Source organism: Danio aesculapii, chromosome 12 (genome assembly GCF_903798145.1).
Source record: "Danio aesculapii chromosome 12, fDanAes4.1, whole genome shotgun sequence".
NCBI lineage: Eukaryota > Metazoa > Chordata > Actinopteri > Cypriniformes > Danionidae > Danio > Danio aesculapii.
Genome location: NC_079446.1, coordinates 30,021,386 through 30,028,237, shown reverse-complemented (window position 1 = coordinate 30,028,237; position 6,852 = coordinate 30,021,386).

Below are 6,852 nucleotides of genomic sequence, written 5' to 3'. Positions count from 1 at the left end.
TTTTCTTAGAATGGCTTTACTTGAAGTGCAGTAAAACACAATTTTTTTAAGGTACTTTATGATATGTCCAGTATCATATGAGACGTCCAATAGTGGATCTAACGTAGAAATTTCAAATGTAGCACTTATATTCCATATAATTAATCATTTTGTTGTTTTAAATGTTGTTTGTTTTGATTAAATGGTGTTGCAGTATCAGGGCCTGATTAACTATGGGCATTATAGGCACAGGCCCAGGGGCCCGTGTGCACTTGGGGCCCCTGCGAGAGGGGAAAAAATGCCAATTTTGGAGTGTCTATTTAGGCTAAGTGCAAATAGCACACCTCGTTGGAATAAGCATCATGAACCCGGTTTAAATAGAGTCTGATGAACACATTCTTCTTTTTTCCCCCACTACATATGCGATTTAGCCTACTCTTCATCCCGAGGCAGACAAATAGGAATCATTAATAAGTGTGTGTATTATGGAGGACTCGGATTCATGAAACTGGATTGGAGAGGTGTTAAATCATATGCATTATAAGTTTATAGAAGTTATACATTAAAAATACCCTTAAGTATATTTTTTTAGTACTGCTTCAGCAAACTTGAACAAGTATATTAAAATCCATTAATTTTTACTAGCTGTATTAGTATTTTTTTTTAAGTACGCTTTAAATGCTTTAAAAATAAGTTAAATCTTAGTACACTAGAAATGTACTGTATATCATTTATTTTAAAAATGTGGTCAATACATTATAGATTGATTTTATTTTTCAAATATTATATTAATCTTATTTTTTAATTCAACTATAAGGGTGCGGTCAGATAGGGGGCCTACAAGACATTAGCTGCGTCTCAAATGGTACACTATGCACTCATGCACTATATACTTATGCACTTGCACACTAAACAGCATAGTATGTGTATGTAGTGTCGTCCCAAATGGAACACTAATGATTTTTTACTAAGCGAAAAATTCAATCCATTTCCCTGATGACGTTTGACGGTTGCCAAATCAGTGAAATAAATGACCACACTATTAAATAATACCTATCATGAGTATAACCGCATTCACCATCTGGGGCGCAATAATCACTCTCGTAGGAGAATTTTGCTTTCACCATCCAAAATAAATAATCCAACATGTGCGCCCGATAGCTCCGCCCCTTCCGCCACCTGAGCAAAGCTGCGGTCGTTGAGTGCGTGAGGTGTCCATCATTACACACTTCATTTTACCGGTTGAATGAGTGCATCATCCGGGTAATTAAAGTGCACTTATTAATTTTAGACTTTTCAGTGTGAACGCGCTACTTACACTATTTATACTACAAATTGGCGTTGAATAGTGCATAATTTTGCGATTTGGGATGCAGCTATTATGTCCAGGTGCCTCTGAATTCTTAATCCTGGCCTGTGCAGTATTATAAGCTTTAACACAGAATTTATAAATTACACCTTATGCGTACTTTCCAACAACTGTTATTGCAACACCATTTCATTTTCTTGCTGAATATTATAAAAACATACATAACATTGTATGATCATGTATACAGCATACATTAGGTATGATTATTTCTTCCAGTAAATGTTATAACAAATAAATAAAAAGTCTAATATATGCAGATGCATCAGAATAATGTAGCTACTAGCTAACAATGTTTACTATAATACGCCTGCCTCTGAGCTAACGTACCTGAACTGTCTCCATCACTGCTCTTATCAAATGTCCAATCTGCATCATGCTCATGGCCACTAAACCAGTCTCATCCTCACTTTCATCTGCAGGAAGAGCCAGTTCTGTCCTTTTCTTCTTTCACTTACCATAGAACATGGTGGTCCTCACCTGTCAGTCTTTTCTTAAGTGAGTGTGGCCTAAGCACATCTAGTGACAGTTGTGTGAGTGTTCATGCTCACACTGTTTATTCTCATCAACGGGTATTTTAGTTTAAGGTGGAAATATGGCTTAAAATATTGATATTCTGTAATAAAATACAGAATACGTGGAATAACAACCTGAATCAGTAACAAAGTCAGCAAGATTAAGAGCTGATTCACTCCAAACGTGCCAAAGATATTCGGTTATGTACAATTTGTATATTTTCCTTTTATTGAAGAGACAGTTTTATTTTGTACATTTAATTGGGTTGCTTTGCTTTTGAGAATTGCCATAGCTATTTGTTTATTATTATTATTAATTTAATTCATTGATTTTTGCATGTCTGTCACAATTTAGATATATAAACATGCTATTCTGGGTTTATTTTAGGGCAATAATGTGATTACTAAATAATGTGATATCCGTTATGAGTTAAAGATATTTTGAACAGTGTTATAGACATAGTATGTTTGATATTATTTCAGGGAAAAAAAAGCAACTTTTGAAACAGCTGATATAACTTCTGAACAGGTATGTTTTACTGTTACACAAATCAAATTAGACTTGATAACAATGTAAACAAACAACAATAAATCAAATAAATATCCAGCAAAAGTTACTTTCGAATCTAATCCTTTACAATATTGAATTACTCCCCAAATAAGTAACTAGTTGCATTGCTTGGCTATTTTTTTTGCTAAGTAATGTGTTATGTTATATTTGTGTTACTATTGTGTTACCTTTTCCTACCTGGCTGAGGCTTGATCTCAAACTTGCAGGTGTTTTTTTTCTTCTTTTTTTAAATAGAGGAGCTCTGCTATTAACAAGAAACTATATAACCTTCATTTACCTTTAAATAAACATATAAAAATAAAAACTTAATATGATATTTTCTGAGAACTTTCTGACCCCAGAGCTATATACATGCTGTATATACAGATTAATGAAAGTTTAAAGTAATGTGTTTGCTACATTTGTACTTTTTGTCTTATTAGTTAAGTGTAATCACTGTCCATTGAGAAAATCCCCTTTTCCTTTTCTTTGATGCATTCAAAATAATGAGAATTCTTCCATCACGGAAATGTAAGCCAGAGCTGTTTTTGTTTGTGTCTGTTCCGGCTGGGAGTGCATTCTCTTATTGAGTGCATGATTCAACGTGACTAGGTTAATTTGAATTCAGCTATTGATTTTTTTAAGGAATTACTTAGTTTAAGTTGCTTTACATTTTTAAAAAGTGCCTCAAATATTATTACTTAATTCTTGTAATATTGTACTGCGTTACCCCCAAACGGTAAATATTACTTCACTGCTTCACTGGTATAGTTTTATCAAGCTTAAAACATCATGGACAATGAGGAAAACAAAAACACTTGCTTCTTTGCTGTCTTATTTCTCTCATTTATAATAAAAAAATACATTTTTACATCCAGTCAGCCAATCTGGGTCTGGAGGAGGCTCTTTTAGCTTAGCTTTGCATAAATCATTGAAACAGATTGGAACATTAGCATCTTACTTAATGTATGTAATATGTAATTGAATACAGAATTAATTTACTTCTTTGCCATCTTATTTCTCTCATTTTTTATTAAAAAATAGGCTAATTTTAGAATTTCAGATGAGTTTGACCATTTTTGCATCCATTCAGCCAACATGGGTCTGCAAGAGCCTCTTTTAGCTTAGCATAAATCATCGAATCCGATTAGACCATTAGCATCTCATTAAAAATGTATTTAATGTATAATTGATTACTGAATTAATTGACTTCTTTGCTGACTTATTTCTCTCATTTTTTATTAGAAAATAGGCTGAGTTTACAACTCCTCTAGAGTTAAACATTTGAGTTTCACAGCTTTTTGCATCCAATCAGCCAATCTGGGTCTGGAGGAGGCTCTTTTAACTTAGCTTAGCATAGATCATTGAAACAGATTAGACCATTAGCATCTCACTCAAATATATATGTAATTAAATACAGAATGAATGTCCTCATTGTTATTTGAAGATCCACCTCACAGGAAATAGGAAGGGACAGGAAGAGAGACATTATTTACGAAGCTTATTGGCTTTTTCTGATGCTACTGTAAGTCATCTTTTAGCTTCAGTGTTATCTATTAAATGAGGAAATATTAATTAAGAAGCTACCTTTATAATAAATAACCCGATTTGCTATAATGTGAACCCACATAATTGGAAAAAAGGGGACATCATGTTAACAAGCTGCCAGTGGTCATGTCGCTAAGCTGCAGTTACGTAACAACCCTGTGCCTCAAATGTGACTAGGATAAATTTGGACGGTCCAGCTGATAATTACAGCTGAAAACAACCACACCGTGCTGTCTTTAACGATCAGTGCATTTTATTTTCCATCACAGTACAAAAATAAATCAAAATAAGCAGAAAACAAATGCAAAAAAGGTCACAGCAACAGATTCTCATCTTGTTTTCTTTTTTAAAACAACAAAATGGTAACAGACCCCATAAACCCCGAGTCAAACTCTAGCCTGATACTATAGAGTCCTACTCTCTAATAAGCACGGCCATGCTCTGATCCTAGAAAATCAACACACGCGCTTCACATTCTTCAATACAAATGCACTCGCACACACTCTCATGGAATCCTTTTATAACACATGTTTTCAAAGAATTACACAACAGATACAGAGAGAGTTTGACAGGAGTTTTAATCTTTTGCTTCTTCTTTGTTTCAAAGGACTACTCTGTGATGCAAGTGAAAAAAATGGCACATTGTTGTGGGCTGGGGGCAAACAATAGCAGGCAAGCGGCGAAGGAGGGCTTCACCTACTTTGCCCCCACAACCTCGAACCCCTGCGGTCTCTCAGACTCACAGAAAAAAGTGCAAGTCTCGTTTTCTGTAAAATAATTGGCTTCCTTCAGTCCCGTAAAGCAATGCAGCAGGGCGAGCAGGTCAGTCAAAATCCATCCATCCCACTTTCACGTCATGAGAAGAACAGGCATGAGTTAACAAAGACATGTTTGCTTATATGACTGTCACATTCTTTTTTTTTTTCCTTTTCTTTTTTGACTATAAAGAAAGAGATACATAACTACCGAAAGAAAGCATGCACAGTTTAGCACTGTTGAGATGTTTTAAAGCGGGCAAATTGATCATACAAAACACGCAAGATCCAGTTGGATTGATATCATCGATGTGGCTGCGGGTTTTAATTCGGTTCTTGATTAAAAGAGGATTGAAATCGCTGTTTGTTTGCCTCTAGAAATAGACCACATCTCATTCAGTTTAATGCTGCCGTGTGTTTTGATGGGATAATAATCGCTCGTGATTGTTTTTGCACTGTGCTGATATGTCGAACATCCCAACAGTACTTCACAGAGAAACCGGTTCCAGTTATTTATCATCTTTAACTGGAACCGATCGTCTGTCACTATGATGAATTACCTTGGCGTTTCTCAGATTTAATAATGGTTTGAAACTAAGCTCTTATAGATGTTATCGCCTTGAATTATTCATTCGAATGCTAATGCGCATTCACTCTAATCTTCATTCCCACCTAAAGGTAGCCATCAGCCTTTTTTATAATACAACACGTCACTAAAATCTCTAAATGCAAGAGAGAAATGTGTGAAAATAATTAATAAATAACAATAAATTACAATTCCAATAGATACTTATTGTTAATGACAATCCTACCGTTCCAAAGGTTGCCGGCCTTTGGTATTTGTGTGTTTTTTTTTTTTTAGACCTACATGATTTTCATCAAAGGTATGGCACTGTTTTTGATACATATACAGGCTTTTCTGTACAGAGAACCTTCCTGAAGCGTGTCTGAGTAGAAAACAAAATGACAAAACAATGGCTCATTGAAGCAGGCATAGCAAGATCAACTATTTTAACTCATTTTCAACTCATTTCTTCTTCTTTTTTTGTATTTCATTCTCTAAACACATATGCAGTCGGCTTAAAAACTCAAAGTAGCTTACTCCAGTTGTTTGTGTGCGTCTAGACGAACACAGTTGCTTTTAAAAAATGACGTAGACCACCACAGAAGAGATCTGTTTAGCTTTGCATCATGGATGAAAATAAAGTAGGTCTTTCTTACAAATGTGCTGACTACCTCTTCACCAACTACAGTCTATAAACAGCCACTGTGCAATGCAAGTCCTTTCCCTTTATTCGAAGTTTGTGGCTTGAGGACAAAAACACACACAACCTGATGCTCAAACGCCCTGTTCCCTTTTTTTGCGATTGAAAATTTGCAACAGAAAATGTGTGTATCATTCAGCGAAGTGTCCGGTTTCGTGGACACGGGAGCCCGAGTGTCTGTTGATTTTGGATCAATCTCCGTTTCTGTTGACAGTGGTGGCAAAGATTGGTGCAAAGTGTCCAGAAATCAGCTAGACAACAGCTGGAAATCTGTCCACATTCATTATTGTTGTTGTTTTTGTCTCGTTTGAAGTCTTTTCTGTCAGTGCTTTTAAATATCCACTGCTTTGGAGCATTTGGTCCACTCATGTCTGGCATTTTATAGTATTTACGTACAAAATGTACCTGTTGCCTATTAATTAAAGTGAATTATCCACTTTATACCATTTGAATTAATCATTTTACTCAATTATAAACCATTGTGGTCACCAAAAATGCCATATTCGTCATTAAATACTCACCTTTGTTCTTTCAGGATGATGTTGTTTTCATCCGTATAACTAAATAAATGATTCAATCCCACTGATGGTTTCATGAAAACCTTTCAAAAGCTAATTTATTACTATCTATGAAACGATGGTTCATTATGCACCATTCATCACAACGTTCTGGCAGGGGTCTCCCTGGAGGGCCACAGTCCTGCAGAGTTTAGCTCCATCCTCAATTAGGAATTCTGTAATCTAAAGCAAATGAATGTGTTCAGACTCATTAGAATCTTTCAAGTAAGAGTGTTGAATCAAAATTCTGCAGGAGGATAAGCAGAGCAACTTTTAGAGCACAGTTACTTTCCCATTGAGGATGCACAACCAAACTG